This window comes from Canis aureus, chromosome 15 (genome assembly GCF_053574225.1).
Source record: "Canis aureus isolate CA01 chromosome 15, VMU_Caureus_v.1.0, whole genome shotgun sequence".
NCBI lineage: Eukaryota > Metazoa > Chordata > Mammalia > Carnivora > Canidae > Canis > Canis aureus.
In genome coordinates this window covers 63,242,704-63,259,581 of record NC_135625.1, presented here as the reverse complement: position 1 = coordinate 63,259,581, position 16,878 = coordinate 63,242,704, and the positions used below count along the sequence as shown (strand labels likewise).

At 38.6% G+C, this 16,878-nt stretch overlaps 1 long non-coding RNA gene across 8 annotated transcripts in view; it reads right to left on the bottom strand.

Moving 5' to 3' along the window:
- Nucleotides 1–16,878, bottom strand: part of LOC144285036 (uncharacterized) — a 115,431-nt gene that overhangs the window by 74,274 nt on the left and 24,279 nt on the right. For 2 of the 8 annotated variants that reach the window (XR_013353421.1, XR_013353422.1), the window contains exon 2: nucleotides 7,998–8,107. The exons of 4 other annotated variants lie outside the window; for them this stretch is intronic. This is a non-coding gene — a long non-coding RNA (uncharacterized LOC144285036). Of the gene's footprint in view, nucleotides 1–3,865; nucleotides 4,065–7,997; nucleotides 8,108–16,878 lie in introns of all 8 variants that reach the window. 2 more of the 8 variants (XR_013353423.1, XR_013353428.1) reach the window with 2 other exon arrangements.

Genomic DNA, 16,878 nt, shown 5'->3' with positions numbered 1-16,878 from the left:
GAAATGGGTTACTTAAAGGAAAGAAGACAGGCAAGCCCATGATGCATTTGAGCAGAGTGGATGCACCTAACTTTTGTTGATGGCTGATTAATTTGTTGGTTGGTTGAGAGAGGGGGGAAATAAGATGTCCCTTCATTGGTCTTTCAAGCACTGAGTTCAAGTAAGGGAAATGATGAAATTAGAAGGAGTCGTGTAGAGAAGACAGGCTTAAAAACCTATCACAGACAGACCAGGGATCAGTATCAGAGCAAGTTATTTAACCCTTGAGAACCTCTATTATTTTGTCTTCTAAAATAAGATTAATAATTGGTTACTACAAAACTTAAATAAGACAGCATATGTAGAACATCTAGCCCTGTAGCTCTGATGTGATTTTTACTATTGGAAAGAAAGAGGGCAATGCAAAATTTTGAGTGTTAATAAAAATGACAATGCTGTTGAGTGCTTACAGCGTGTCAAGCTCTGTTTTAAGTGTTTGGCAAGTATTAATTTACAGGAGGTTGAGGGAGTAGATTTCCCAAGGTCACAGAGCTAGAGCCGGGATTTAGACACCAAAACCAGCTCTAGTGAAGTTGTGACTGCAAAGGCCCTGGAGTCAGGTGCCTACATGTGAATCCTCCTGACAGCACCACTTTGTAGCTGTGTGACATTGTCAAGTAACCATCTTTCTGTGGCCTCAATTTCTTCTTCATGTGGAAAACGGAGTTACTCCTTCTTAAGGGTAAGTCTGTGTTACAGTGAAGCTTTGTTTATCAAAACACACTTTTCTCTCCCCTTGTCATAGTTTGCTGACCACTGGTCTAGCCAACTACCATCTGGGTGACATTTTGAAAATCATTTAACTAATTTTTCTAACTTTACTTTCCCCTTCAACGTCAAAGCATTATTGTGAGGGTAAAAGTAAATGAAGTGTGTAGAAGTGCTTTGTAAATTCAAACTACTATAGATTTTAGACTTTATAGTGTAAAGTTTACAAAATATAAATTGCTCTAATGGAAGATGGCATCCATTTCTATTGAAGAGCCATTGATCCCAGAGTCCCAGTGTCTCAGAATCTCAAGATCCAATGATGTTTGAACTGTTTCCTTCCTAAAATTTACAGGATCTGTGACTAGTCTTTAAAGCTTCCAATAGTGTATTTTTGATCTTTCATATCAAGCCTGTTCTTCCTATTCTGGGTTCTCATGGGCATGTATTCTGGAACTAATAAAGTAGAGACAGTGTCCATTGACACGGAGTTAGTGATACATGCTGAAAATAAATCAATTACAGGAAACCTTTGTCCATCAGAGTTCTCAAGATCCTGATTTGGTTCATTCTTTCAACAAATATTGATTGGGCTTCTATTACAAAGTTAAGCACATCAATGTCCTCGAGATACAAAGATGAATAAGATGAAGCCCCTAGTCTGTGGGAATAGACCTGTCACATGAGCTGTACTATTTCAGAATATGAAACTCTTCTACCTTGGATGGTTCAGTAAGCAAGCAATCTTTGAGCTGGACATTCAAAGATTTTGCTAAGGAGAGAATAAATGTGTGTAGTCATGAAAGGACATGTCATGAGAGGGCCATGATTCAGAAAAGACATTCATTTGCACGCTATCTTTGTAACTTTTATCATGGCTACATACCACATTCTATTATTCATGATTTCTTTTTAAATCAAAACATAGTTTTAAGTTTGAGTAAATTTATTTACAAAGAGTGACGCCTGGGTGGCTCAGTGGTTGAGCATCTGCCTTTGGCTCCGGGTGTGATCCCAGGGTCCTGGGATCAAGTCCTGCATCGGGCTCCCCATGAAAAACCGGCTTCTCATTCTGCCTATGTTTCTGCCTCTCTCTCTGTCTCTCATGAATAGATAAATAAATTCTTTAAAAATATATTTATTTGCAAAGGAAACCTAAGTTTTGTTGGAACAGTGTTCTCGGATATAAACATTAAAATAAATTAATGATTATATAAATAAAATATAGAAATAAATTTTAAAATGTTAATTCTAATGCCATTAAACATTATTTCCTTGACCACCAGTGACATGCATTGTACTTTGGGTAACGTTTGTTACTTTGGGTAACAGCATCTGGAGGACCGGTGAATTCAATGAGGGATTTGAAATTACCTAATAAAATCACAGAATGTTTAGTCTAGAAGGAATCTTAGAAGCCATGTAATCTAATTGCCTACATTTTACTGAGACCAAGGGAGAAAGTATTTTGCCCAAGATGGCAAAGATAAATCTTGAATTGAGAACTTACAACTTCTAATCTAATGTTCTTTCCAGTGCTCCATGGCATTAGATTTAGTTTTCAATACTTAATGACTCTGATAAATAAATTTATAGATCTCCAATTTTAGCATGAGTCATCTAAAAACTTGCTTAGAAAAGAATGCATTCAAGATGCCCTGTTCTTTGGTAATGACATTAATAGCTTTAAAAAACGCTAATGAGATTTCTAATTTCACTCGATACCACTGTTAGCCTAATGCCCAAAGATAAAAGAGTGAATAATGGCCCTTCTAAATAAACATGGCAAACACAAGATGTGTTCATCTCTGCTCTGCCATGAAAACTCCAGCAAAAGAACAGTGAAAGATTATTTAAAAAAAAAAAAAAAAAAAAAAAACGTAGCTTTCCCTCCAAAAAAAAAAAAAGAAAGGAGACAACAGTAGATAGAAGGTAGCGATGAAATTTTGTGACAAGGAAAATAAGAGGATAAGCAGATACTGAATTAGCAGAGTAGAGAGATTGCTAGTATTGAAGTACCAACAAGCCAGGGCATGGGAAAACCAAAGCAAAAATTGAGAGCTCCCAGCACATTGGAATTGAAGGATAGGCTTTGAAGTGGAAGTAAAAGCAGAAGGATCAGTTGAGAGTCTGAATAAGGAGCAATTAGACCCTGCTATCTGTTCCTCAAACCACATAGCCAGACAACTGGCCCTTCTTGGGTAATTAAATCAGCAAGTCCCTGGGCTCGGGACCCCAGGCATAGCTGACAGCCATGCTTAAAAGTGAGCCTAGTGGGCAGGTGAGACCTCCTTCCACTCTCCCCGTACTCCTGGGACAGCCTAAGCAGGTGATGAAGGGATTCGTTTCTGATGAAAGTAACCAGGACCAAAGAAAGAACCTACAAGTACTGACACTTCAGTACCCCTTAATCAAATGAACAGTTAACCCAGTCAATTGTCCTGGAGTAAAGCTGACCAATCCCCCCAGGGCAAAAAGTGCCTCCAGCCCTCACACGGGCTTTGTAATAATTCTCTTTTAACTATGCATGGACAAAGGATCACCAGACATTTTAAGGGCAGCTTTAGCACAAAGAACAGTCAGAAATTAACAGAAATATGATCTGAAATTGAGAGATAAAGGGACTAGAAAAACCTAAGCAAAATTTTATTTAATTATTTCCAAGAGACAGAAGATAATTGTTTTCATTAAATAAAATCAGGTTACCAGGGAAAAAAATTTGAAGAACATTTAAAAATCAATAAAATTGGAAATTATTGAGTAGGAAAATACTTTTTTAAAATCAATGAAAGGTTGGGTGTTGAAAAGAGGAAATAACTCCCAAAAAGCAGAATCAAAAGATATATTATTAGGAAATAAGAATAGAAGAGAAAATATTTTAAAAAGTAGATTTCCCCAGTGAGACTTGTATAGAATTGATCTATTTTAATCATCAAAGAGAAATTTCCCCAAGTAGTTCCTTGGGTATTTTCCATTCACATCATAGATGTTTGCATTAGACTTGCTCCAAATTGGGTTATCAAATCTTTTGATTGAGAACAGAATATTTTAAATGTTTAAAATAGTCAAGTGGCAGCTGAACCATATGAGCATAGTCTCCTATATATGTCACCATCACCTTATTCTTATTCCTGCTTTATCAACTTCAGCCCATTTGGCTCTCGTTGCTTAAACAAGCCTGCTGTGCTGTTCCTGGGGGAACTTTCATTTCCAGAGCTGCTTGATCCAATGAGTAAAGACCTTGGAGATACCGTGTAGAAATTCTTGCAACAATCACCTAATCGCATGGCCACCCAGAGATGCCAGCAGTTTGATCACTGTGCGAGGAAACCAGAGCTGGGCATTAGTAAAAGCACGAAAAACAGATTTGATTCAGGATCTGTTCAAAGGTGGGGGACAGGGGGTCACTTGAGTGCAGAATGAGTATAGACTTGAGTACACAGCATAGACAAGCGGGAATCTAGTGAAGGAAGAAGTCGGGGATGGATTCTCCCTTAAATTGGATTCCACGTGGTAGAGATGGAAGCCCAAGGTCAGGCTTACTCAAAGGAGCCTGACCAAAGTTTGGTCAAGGAGAGATCCTTTGTCATCACCTTAACACAATGGGGTGTTCACTACACTTGTAGTTTTCCCACATCATTTTAGAAACTGAGTTGAGCGCATGGCATTCCAGCCAGCTAAAACCAGTATGCAGGAGCAAGCAGCCTCCCCAGCCTAACCGTCCACACCCCACACCCACTCTGGTGAGCTCTCCTACGTTGTGCCTCTCATCCCCCAAACTGAGATGTATGTGTGCACTCCCAAGTGCTGTATGGTAGAGCCTAAGAGCTCAACTTGAAACCAGAGGGTGTGGGTTCAGATTTTGATCCTGCCACTTGGTAGCCATGTAATCTTGAGAAAATTATCTCATCTCCCTCCAACTCAGTTGTTGCCTTTTGTAAATGGAGATAATCATTGTACATGAGGGGTGCCTGGGTGGCTCAGTGGTATCTGCCTTTGGCTCATATCATAATACTGGGGTCCTGGGATCGAATCCCACATCGGGCTCCCCACAGGGAGCCTGCTTCTCCCTCTACCTGTGTCTCTGTCCTTCTCTCTGTGTGTCTCTCATGAATAAATAAAATCTTTAAAAAAAGAAATCGTTGTACATGACCTCATAGAGTTGTGAGGATTCAAGATTTTACATGTAAAGCACTTGGAACAGTGTGTGGTACATGGTAAAACCTATCATTATATATACGATTACTAGTATATATATTCTTTGATGTTTGCTGTTCTGGGGAATATGGGATCTGCCAATCCCCACTCCCCCATGCTCTCGGCCTGAGACTTCTCCATCCATCCGCTCCTCTAAACCCAAATTTGCTCTCTCCCCACCACATAATTCTTTCCTATTTCTCTAGATTAAACCAGTGCCATATTGGAAAATAACAACAACAACAACAACAACAACAACAAAATCTCATAGAATCTTACAAAGAGGGTGAGACAAAACTGAATCTTCCCATCAGTGAAGCAAGCTAATTGTTCTGGATCCTTGGAAAACCAGAAACACTATTTTTAATGGGTACTATATTTTGATGAATATTTTTAAAACACAACATGATTTAGGGGAAAAAATATTAACTCAGGAGTTTTTAATGAAAAACAAACCCTTTGGGATCCCTGGGTGGCGCAGCGGTTTGGCATCTGCCTTTGGCCCAGGGCGCGATCCTGGAGACCCGGGATCGAATCCCACATCGGGCTCCCTGCATGGAGCCTGCTTCTCCCTCTGCCTATGTCTCTGCCTCTCTCTCTCTCTGTGTGACTATCATGAATAAATAAATAAAATCTTTAAAAAAAAAAAAAAAAAAAAAGAAAAACAAACCCTTTGCCCCCAACATGCTCATCCTCTTCTTTCCCAAGAGCAAACATTTTTGACACTGAATATCTTTCTTCTTGTCATTGTCTTCCTACTTAACATAATATGCTTATATTAATATCTCTTATTTTTTCCACTTTATGCACCATCTAGTGCTTTTGTGCTGTGGATGAGGATGTAATTCATTTACACTATGTCCATCTCCCCCTCCGCCTCCTCCTAGCATAGTGGCATCACACTTTAGGTGAAATCAGTAAGCCATGGTTACATCACTACAAATACGGAGTGCTGTTTACTACAAAGCAAAGTGGTATATTGTGATTTTTTACCATTTTTTTTTTTTTTTTTTTTTTTAGAGAGAGAGAGCGTGCATACTTGTGCGGCGCTGGGGAGGGGGCAGAGAGACTGGGAGAGAATCTCAAGCAGACTCCCCGCTGAGGGGCTCCATCCCAGGACCCTGACATCATGACCTGAGCCAAATCAAGAGTCAGACAGTTAACCAACAGCCACCAGCCACCCCTCCTTCTCCATTCTTGTAAAACTCTTTGTTTGCCGGGAATTTCAAATTGATGCTTTATCAGTTCTTCCACTATTTGTCTTTTCCATATTTGAAAGGGTTTGCAAGTTCTGCTTCTTCTTCCAAGAACCAGTAACTCTGAGGAGTTTCCATTTTAAGTGCAGCGTTGTCTGGCATTTTCATCTTCTTGGACTTCTGAATTGTTCCAGAGGGTACCTAGCTGCACTAAGTTTTGTGATTCATCCTTTCCAGTTCTATCCAGGTGCCGTCGTTGCTTCTTCAGTCCATTGTGCATTGGACTGACTTATGATTCTTCATGTCCTGTGGCTAAGGTTTGCTACTGAGCAACGAGAAGAGCGCAGGCTTCAAGTACTTAAATCGACCACTTACCGAATATGTGATCCTAGGCTATGTAATCACCCTGGCCCTTCAATTTGCCACTGTGCATTAAGAAATATATTAGAAAATTCTTCAAGAAATACGCATTTCCTTATTGAGCACATAACATGTCCCTCGGCACTAGTCTAAGCTCTTTACATGCATTTTTCTCATTTAATCCTCATACCAATTCATGAAGTAGATAGTAAGCATAATCCTCATTTTACATCTAAGGAATCTGAGGCAAATGGAGTTTATGGAACGTGCCTAAGGTCACACAGCAGCAAAAGGGTGGAGCCAGGAACCACACTCAGGAGGAGACTGACTTCCCAGCCCAGACTCTCACCTCTTACAGCGTGCTTCCCCTTAGAACGAAAATGTGTCTTGACAAACTATTCCCCATGATAATAAACCATACGGTTTCTCATAAGCATTCCATGTCCCAGGATTTATCTGTAAAGGCTGGTCAGTCTAATGGAACCTTCTGTTAAAAAACTGATCGGCTGTAACTAGTCTCTAGGCAGAGCCCGAAGCCAGCAAAGTGGAACAGTGGATAGAGTGACTGAGTACATTCCATACAGCAGATGGGACCCCACGGGCTGAGAGCTTCAGTGAGCCTTCTCGCTCCATTATGGCCTCAGCCACCACACCAGTGATGCAGAAAGTTCACGTCACACCTCCAAAAACCTGGCCCTGCAGCCTCCTACCCAGGTCTCTCATTACCAAGAAGCAAGCCTTATCCTCCTCCTTAACCTATCTCCTTGGCTCACCAAAAAGATTGCATGACACTCAACCCCCAAATTACTGGCTCTCTGAATCACCTGAGATGCTTTCCAAGATTGAGGGGACAAACAGATTATAATGTACACACACATCTGTCCTTCTGGACGTCACATCTAGAGACTCAGATTAAATAGGTCAAGGGAAGGGACACATTACACAGTTTTTATAAGCTCCTCAGATGATTCTGATGATCAGCCAGGTGTAGGAACCAGTGCTCCAGGCACCTAGCTCCATGGTCACATTGGAAGCGTCAGCTCTCTGCCCTGCGTGGCTTCTTCTGCAATGCAACGCCGTAATCAGCTGGCCTTACTCCTGTTTCTTTCTTTGCATCTTAGGGTGCCTGTTTAACTGTTGACCTTTATATTTTCTACTTAGATCATCACAGAGCTAAAACCACAAGCGTATTTCTCAGCAGATATTTCATGGACCTTTGATATTTGCCTTTTAAATTGATTCTTTTTATTGGATCTTTTTCCTTCTGTAAATTTTCCATATTAATTCCCATGGAAGTATCCCCAATTCTCATTCTCCACCGTTCACTTTGACCTTTACCTTGACCCCTCGACTCCCCTGGTTTCTGATTCACCATCAGATTTAAGTTCCCTTATCCCTTTGCACATCTGGGACCGTTACAGAGGGACCAGGCCACCAGATGGCCATAGACACATGTTTACTGGGGGGACAAGGAGAATGAGAGAGAGTTAAAGTCACCTAGTTATCTGATCCCCTGCTGCTTGCTTCCAGGCACCAGGCACCAGTGGCTCTGCTTTCTCAGCAGGAAGCTGGCAAATTGCAGAGTGGCAGGAAAGCTGTATGAGAGCCTGGAGTGGGGAGAGGACCAGAGCACAGGTAGAAAAGATGTCATTATCAAAAGACTGATACCTTGCACTTCAAGACTAGAGAAAGAACGGACAAAAATAGATGGAGAGAGAAAGAGAGATCTATTGACCCAGGTTAAGAGTGGCTGAGGGGCTTGTGCCAGGCTGTCAGAAAGTAGGAAATCCATGACCTCGAAAGTAGGATTATTTTCTGTGCTAGAGGTGATGCAGGATTAGGTGTTTGAAACAAAATTCCTCATTTGTAAAATAAACTGGGTCCTGATAGAGCTCAGACTGATGGGATGTGAGTAGGGAGGACACTGAATAAAGAGAGACCTTTCATGCTTAGGTGGGTGAATATTTTGCTTCCCCCCACAAGGAGTGGCAGCAGCAGGAGGCATTCTGATTTGACTTCGAATCACATTGTTGGTACAATAATTTCATTAGAATACTTTCATTTTGGATGTTTATCGGTTTATACGTGCTTCAAATAAAAGTGCTCAGTGGACTGTGATCACTGCATATCCAATTTCGGTAATCCTGAGTTGGCCAGGCTGTTTAGTTAGCAAGTACCTGACACCTTATTTTCACCTGGAGGACATCTCCGCAGGACAGGAAACACCAGTGCTGGCTGGGAGGGGAGGGGGGCTCCCCTCCCAGATATATTATTGCTTTTTGAAAATGTTACAGAACAAAAACCACAGCTGAACATAAATACCACAAGGAAAAACATGCTCTGCCCCAACCTGAAAACCTTTGGCCTTGCCTGGCAAACTTACTTACCTTCCATTTATGCCTCAAAGTCACCCCACAATAAACTAGTTCATGTTCTCTCTGGGCATTTCTAGCTATTTTTTTTCTATGCTACCACAACAGTTTGAAATGACTCTATAACGTACCCTGTTGATCATGATGTATTTTGAATAATTGGGTACATCTATCTCTCAATTACATTTTGAGTTTTCTCCCAGGAACTGTGTTTTATTCACCTTCCTAGTCCTTGACGGACAATGTGGTGACAGACAGGGAAGGGAGGGCTTACCAATGAGCAGCGGTAGGCATACTAGAAATAAATATTTCCATAAAATATTTTAATGATGTATAGGCGTGAGGCCCTATCCCGGGATAGGCTTGAAAATCTAGCTCTAAGATTAAACAGGCTGAATATCCAGCGGCGAGATAAAGGTAGAGATTTGTCACGACTCTCAGAATCTTGTCGCTGTGTTACATTTCCACTGGATAGAGGGTAAGAGCTCTGGATTTTGAGTCCGACAGCATGGAATTTACTAGCTCTGAGTCCTTAGGCGAGTCACTAAGGCTCAAAGCTTATCTCTTCCTCTGTATGGTGAAGAAGTTAAGGAAATGAAATAAGCACAGTCCTTGGTATGCAATAAATATTATCGTTGTCATTGTTATTCTGATCCAACCAGATTTGTACAAAAAAGGAAAAATATTATCCTGGAAAAATAAATTATCGATCCCTAGCCCTGCATTATGAATGTCAGAAAATCTTGTATAACGTTGATAAGTAGAGACTAGGTACTAAGCCAAAGCTGTGTGTCTGTGGTCTGCAGTGATGTCTATAAGCATGAATGAGACTGGTGGGGAAAAACCATGGGTAAATAATAATCGCCAAGTTACAGTTCATCATGTACCTGTTAGTATAGAACAAATGGCTTTCCTGAATTTTGTAGACTGAATTGTGTTCACGGAATAGAGCCCTAACCTACCATGTGCTTTGAATTTGATGATGGTGTCCTTAAGAAGAAAATTAAGGTTAAATGAGGTCATATAGGTTGGGCTCTCAACCAATAGGATTGATATCCTTAGAAGAAGAAAAAGAGATACCAGGAAGTCAGGCGCACAGAAAAAGAGACCCTGTGAGACCCCAGTGAGAAGAGACCTGTTTGCAGACCAAGAAGGGAGACCTCACCAGGACTTCCGGCCAACAGAACTGCAAGGAAATCAATTTCTGTTATTTAAGCCATCCAGTCTGTGGTATGTTGTTACAGCAGCCTGAAAGAATTAATACACTGAGTAATAGTACTCTTTGGTTTCTCACAAAATGTTCTCTCTTTCTGGAAGGAGGGATCTGGAGACCACATAGCCTGGTCCTTCATTCCCAGTGGACTCCACCTCCTGTTGTGCATACACAAGTTTTCCTTCTACTCAGGGCCAGAGGGGAAGCTCCCACATCAAAGGCCTTCTCAGTGCTTATCTGCGAGCAAATATTTATGGCAGTTTCTTTTTATCTGTTAAAAACAAAACAAAACAAAACAAAACAAAAAACCCACAACCTTCTTTTTAAGGACACAGGAATAGCAGATGTGAAGTTATGGTTCCAATCCAAAGATGCCACCTCTGATGTCTGAACTTTTTCTAGAACAGACTCCTCCCAGAATTTCCCCAGCCTGGTGCATAGGAAGTCACAAAGTTTGGCTAAATGCTTAACTGAAAACTGAATAGCGTGTCAACTTATCTTATTCACACTCATATGCAGGTATATATACACACACACACACACATTAGCTTTAGTTTATGGCACTTATTGGACAGGAGGAACAATAAAGCTAAAAAAGAAAAACAACTAGGGGATAAATTTGCATAAAGTCACTGAAAAATAAAATAAAATCATATCAGGAGCCTGCCCTGAAGTCCTTAAATTCAAATTTGCTAATGAAATTTTCAGTATTACCTTAGAAATACACAGATGTACTTTTTATTTTTACCTCTTTTTTAGCAGGTTCAGTTTTTACTTTCTCCCTTACCTTTAGAAAACGCATCTGTTTGGGATTTCTCCTGTTCCCAAGGCTATAGCTGGAGTGTGGAACTAGCTGATGCATAGAAGGGGCTGCCTTGTGCTTGCACCTCCCCAGGCCTCCATCCCCTGCCCCCAGGCCCCCACCCCCAGACTATTAAATTTGCTGCTGACTGCGCTGACAAAGCAGTCAGGAAGAGTTGGCTGTCTCCAATTTTGCTTTCGTCAAGGAATAGGAAAAAAAAAAAAAAAAAGGAATGGGATCTGACCCACCTGCCTATTTCCTTTTCTAAAAACACAGAAAACTCACTTTTTCCCAAAGCTTGGGAAAAAGTCTTCCGTTGGAAGACTGAGGGAAAACAAGTCATGAATGTCTTCATATTTTTATAATACTTCAGCTTTCTGGAAACTTGCGTTGATTAGTTATTTGTTTTTTCTGTTTATGTAATAACTAACTAAAACTAATATTTCACTCATTACATTATCATGCATTGTGGAAAACTCAAGATGGGCTTTTTTTTTTTTTTTTTTTTTTGCATAAAAGTTCAGCAGTGAAACCAAAATACCTCAATGGCAAGCATCTATCACTCTCTAGTTTTCATTTCCTGAATATTTGAGGAGAGAGGAGGGAGGACATGATGACACCTGCCATTACTCCTGTAAAGAGTTCTTCATGGGTTAATTTTGTTCATTTTTTTAAAGTTAGTTTTTTTCAGAATTTCTGTTTTGAATATTGCTTTCTACAGCTTCTGATGGCTCAGCTCACACTCGGACCTTCTCCCATTTAAAAAAAGTGAGAATAGAGGTGGTAATTTGGGATACTGTTCTGTACTTAATTCACTTGAATATCACCAATTTAGTGAAGCTTTTAAGAATCCAGAAGAAAAATGGTCTTTTCACAGACCTCTTTATCCAGAAAAAATGATTCTAACTACTACAGATGGAATTATATAACTGCTTGTAAATTTGATCAACAATATTTTTAAAGGATTAAAGTTGATTTCTAAGCCTTAATTAAAGAAGAAGGGAGGACAGATAAACACTTTCACCAAGAAATTACAACCAAATACAAAAATAAGACATTGAAACAAAAATCATTTTTGGCAAGCCACAATATCACAATATGAATAAAAAAATGAAAAGAGAATCAAGTGGGGAAAAAAAAACTATTTAAAACTACAAGTATGTACCTGGAATAGAGCTATGATTTCCTGTGTGTCCTATTGGCAGATATTTGCACATGAAGAAACTGGGAGAATAGAAATGATGTTGAGAAATTTATGTACAAATAACCTTAGAGATGATCTAATTTTTCATTCTCAATCTTCCTAGTAAGGAATAATAAGCAATCCAGTATTACAAAGTGAATAACAACTAGTAAGCTAACTAAAATTAGCCAGCATTTTCCTCTCTGGAAATAAGTCCTGGCTGGGAAGTATAACGTGCTTCAGGATTTTCTCCATTTGTGACAGACAGAGAGGCAAAGGATATAGTAATGTTAAAAATTAAGGATTATATATTTAGTATTTCTTTTTTTCCTTCATTTTTCTTTCATATTTTTTAGCAACCAACTGTCCTTAATCTAGATACAGAAGAGTCAGGTGTCTGCTATGAGTTGAGTTAACCCTTACATGTTTGGTTATATATGAGGGAACTGACAATTTAGACACCATCTCTGGACAGGTAGGAAAAAGACATAAACCAAAAAGACAGATTTTGACATAATTGTTGTGGCCATGACTCCTTCTTCCCATACAAGCATCTTCAAATAGATAAATACTTCTTGGTTTTATTCTTTTATGTCAAGAGTACAGTGTAAATTATTAGAATAAGAAGTAAATTTTGCAAGGTTACAGAAAACCAATTGTGTTACTATACACTTGCAGTGAACAATCCAAAAATGAAATTAAGAAAAAACAATTCCATTTACAATAACATCAGAAGGAATAAAATGCTTAGTAATAACTTTAACAAAAGTAGTGCTGAACTTATACTCTGAAAATTATAAAGCATGATTAAAATTAAAGATATAAATAAATAAAAATATCAATACTCCCTAACCTGATCTACAGATTCCATGCAATCTCTGTCAGAATCCCAGCTGAATTTTTCATAGATATTGACCAACTGATTCTATAATACATGTGGAATTACAAGGGACACAGAATAGCCAAAACAATCTTTAAAAAGAAGAATAAAGTAGGAGAGCTCAGACTTCCTAAATTCAAAACTTACAACAAAGCAACAGTAATCAAGATGGTAAGGTCCTGAATCAAGGACAGACATATAAACCAATGAAATGGAATTGAAAGTCAGAAAAAAAAAAAAAATCAGACACACTGTTGCCAACTGATTTTCAACAAGAATGCCTAGACCACTTAATGAAGAAATAATTCAGTCTTTTCAACATAATGATGTTGGCATGAGTGGTAATCACATGCAAAGGAAAAAAAAGAAGAATAAATTAGATCCTTCTTACACCATAAGCAAAAATAAACTCAAAATAGATCAAAGACCTAAATGTAAGTGCTTAACGTATAAAACTCTTAAGAATAAAACAGGAGGGTAAATCTTCATGACCTCAGATTTGGCAAAGGATTTTCAGACATGACATTAAAAGAATGAGCAACAAAAGATAAAAATATATAATTTTGGGATTGTCAAACTAAAAAGTTTTGTGCTTTAAAGGATGCCATGAAGAGAGTGATAGCACACAGAATGGAGGAAAACATCTGTATGTCATATATCATAAGGGAGGCATACCCATAATATGTAAAGAACTTACAACTCAACAAAAAGAGACAGCAATCAAATTTTCAAAATGGGCAAAGGGGTTGAATAGACATTTCTCCAAGGAAGATATACAAATGACCAACAACCACATGAAAAGATCTCAAAATCTTTAGTCATCAAGGAACTTCAAATCAAAACTACAATGAGATACCACATCACACCCACAAGCATGGTTAGAATCAAAAAGACAGATAATAAACAGGTGATGGCAAACATGCAGAGAAATCAGAACCCTCATACACTACTGGTAGGAATGCAAAATGGTACAGCTGCTTTAGAAAACAATTTGACAATTCCTCAAAAAATTTAACATAAGGTTACCACATGACCTGGCATTTTCACTCTTCGGTGTATATCCAAAAGAAATTAAAATACATCTCCGTAAAAACTTGTGCATGAATTACTATAGTAGCATTATTCATAACAGCCAAAAAGTGGCACTAACACAAATATCCATCAACTGACAAATAAAACAAAATGTAGTATATCCATACAACAGGGGATTTTTTTTAATTTGGCCATAAAAGGGACAAATGTACTGATATGTGGTGCAACACCAATGAACTTCAAAAACATTATGAGATGTAAAAGCAGCCAGTTGTAGAAGTCCACATACTACAAAATTTCATTCATATGAAGTTCCAGAAGAGGGGAATCTGTAAGACAGGAAGTAGTTGCTTACAGCTCAAATGCTTGCTTGGTGTTGGGGGTGTCATGGGAGAAAGAAAAGAGGTAGTTAAAGAGTACAGGGTTTATTTTTGAGGTAATGCAATGGATTTTTTTTTAAGACTTTATTTCTTTAAGTAATCTCTATCCCCAGTGTGGGGCTTGAACACATGACCCCCAAGATCAATAGTCACATGCTCTACCAAATGAGCCAGCCAGGCACCCCGTGGCAATTCAATGTTCTAAAATCGATTGTAGTGATAGTTGTACATAACTGTGACTACATGAAAAACCATTGAAATTGTACACTGTAAATGGGTAAATTGTATGGTGTGTGAATTATATCTCAATAAAGGTGCTTTCAAAAAATTTTAAGTGCACCATATCAGTAATCCGGAAAGTAAAGAAAATTATTCCATAAAATGCCTGATACATTATGCATTTTCATTTAATTTTTCATTGCTCCAGTATTTCCAGAATTGCAGCACAATTATTTTTTTCTAATATGAAACACATCAACATTATCTTTGGTCCCCAGAGCTTGCAGAGAAAAATTGGAACTCCTTAGCTTGGAATTCAGTGATCTTCACAATCTAGCTGTATACTACCACTAGAAAAAAAAAATCGATTTAAAAAGTTATATGAGCACAAGTAAATATTTAAAACCATACAAAAGGATATAAGTGAAAAGTGTAAATCTCCTTCCTATTTCAAATTCCTAGTTTCCCTCCTATAGGAAACCGATTGCCAATTTCCTTGGTATCTTCCCAGGGATGTTTTCTATGGCTCTGTACCCAACCTACTGTGGTCTCTCTCTCCAGGCATATTCCACTCATTCAGCACCTAAGATGGACTATCTTTATTATTAATTATTAGTTCATAGCACCAAAAATCCAGTACCTTCTATGTTGTAGATATCCCAGTAAATATTTGTTGATAGGCAAGATTAGAGGAAACTCCCCGCCCCCCCCCGCCAAAAAAAAATTCTTGGCTTTCTGCTGACAGTAGAGACCTCAACAAGGCAAGAGAGGTAGCACAAGGATAGAAGTAAATGAAGGAAATATTTTCTGGAATGTTTTCACAAATGCAGAGGGACAAAAAAACAAAAAAAACCAACACACTAACTTCCATTGAGAATAACTAAACTTGCTATTGCGTTTTGGATAAGTTTACATACTGGCTGAGAGTAAATCATACTCCCCACATGGAAATTCATGGTCAAATAATTGTGTTCATGAAATGTTACAATTATACACCCGTAAGCAATACTTTTTTGTCTTGAGGTCCATGGGATGCTTTACCAGATTACAAGTTCATTTCTAACACATAATAGATTTTCTCCTTGTAGCTCAAAACCTAGCAATGAAGACAACAATGAAACAATTGCTCTATTCATATCTCTGTATTTGATTCTTGGTATTGAGAAAAGTCATGTTTCTCTTTAAGTAACTTCTATAACCATTTGCCTTCTTCTCACACCTTCTTTTCACACTTTTTCTAGATATACTCTTTGACTTTTCTGAGTTAGTAATCATTATATTTACTTCCTTTATTTCTACATGTTTTATGAGATTGAATAACAATCTTAGTTTTTTGTACTCTTTCTGTTTTCACTTTGCTTCACTAATTAGGAACTTCTAATTAGGAACTAAGCAGGTATTCCCTTGAAGACCACAAATACAAAATTATGATGGATTCATCTTGCATTATTAAGTAATAATACTATTTTCAGATTGCACTTCAATCTCAAAGATTGGTTTTCCAAGATCCAATCTTTATCTTTCTAGGGTACTATTAATGGTGGCACAGTGCTAACTTGCCTGGACAAAATGCTTGCAAGTGAAACTAATAAACTTCATTAATTAGTGAGGTAGTTGAATGAGCAGGCTGCTTATTAGTGTTTGAATAGTAAGATGTTAAAAACAAACAACGGGGGATCCCTGGGTGGCGCAGCAGTTTGGCGCCTGCCTTTGGCCCAGGGCGCGATCCTGGAGACCCGAAATCGAATCCCACGTCGGGCTCCCGGTGCATGGAGCCTGCTTCTCCCTCTGCCTATGTCTCTGCCCCTCTCTCTGTGTGTGAGTGACTATCATAAAAAAAAAAAAAAAAAAACGGACCACCTAACCATATAGAAAGTTACAGTTGAAATACCCAAGTGATTTATTTAAATGTTTTCAGTTGTAGAATTTCAACTTGCTCCTGTACGTGTTTATTGGTTTGTACTGTTGTTAAAATAATGATATGGTTAAATATTTCATTTCTTCTTTCCAGAAGGCAGTGATTAATTCCACATTTCAAGATTCTTTTCAGCCATGTGCTTTTTTAAAAAAGATTTTATTTATTTATTCATGAGAGACACACATCGAGAAAGGCAGAGACACAGGCAGAGGGAGAAGCAGGCTCCCTGCAAAGAGCCAGATGCGGGACTCGATCCCAGGACCCCGGAATCTGAAGCTGAAGGCAGATGCTCAACCACTGAGCCACCCAGGCATCCCCAAACATGTGCTTTACCTTAATACAATACAGCAAATAGACCAAATTAAAACTTGCCAATCTA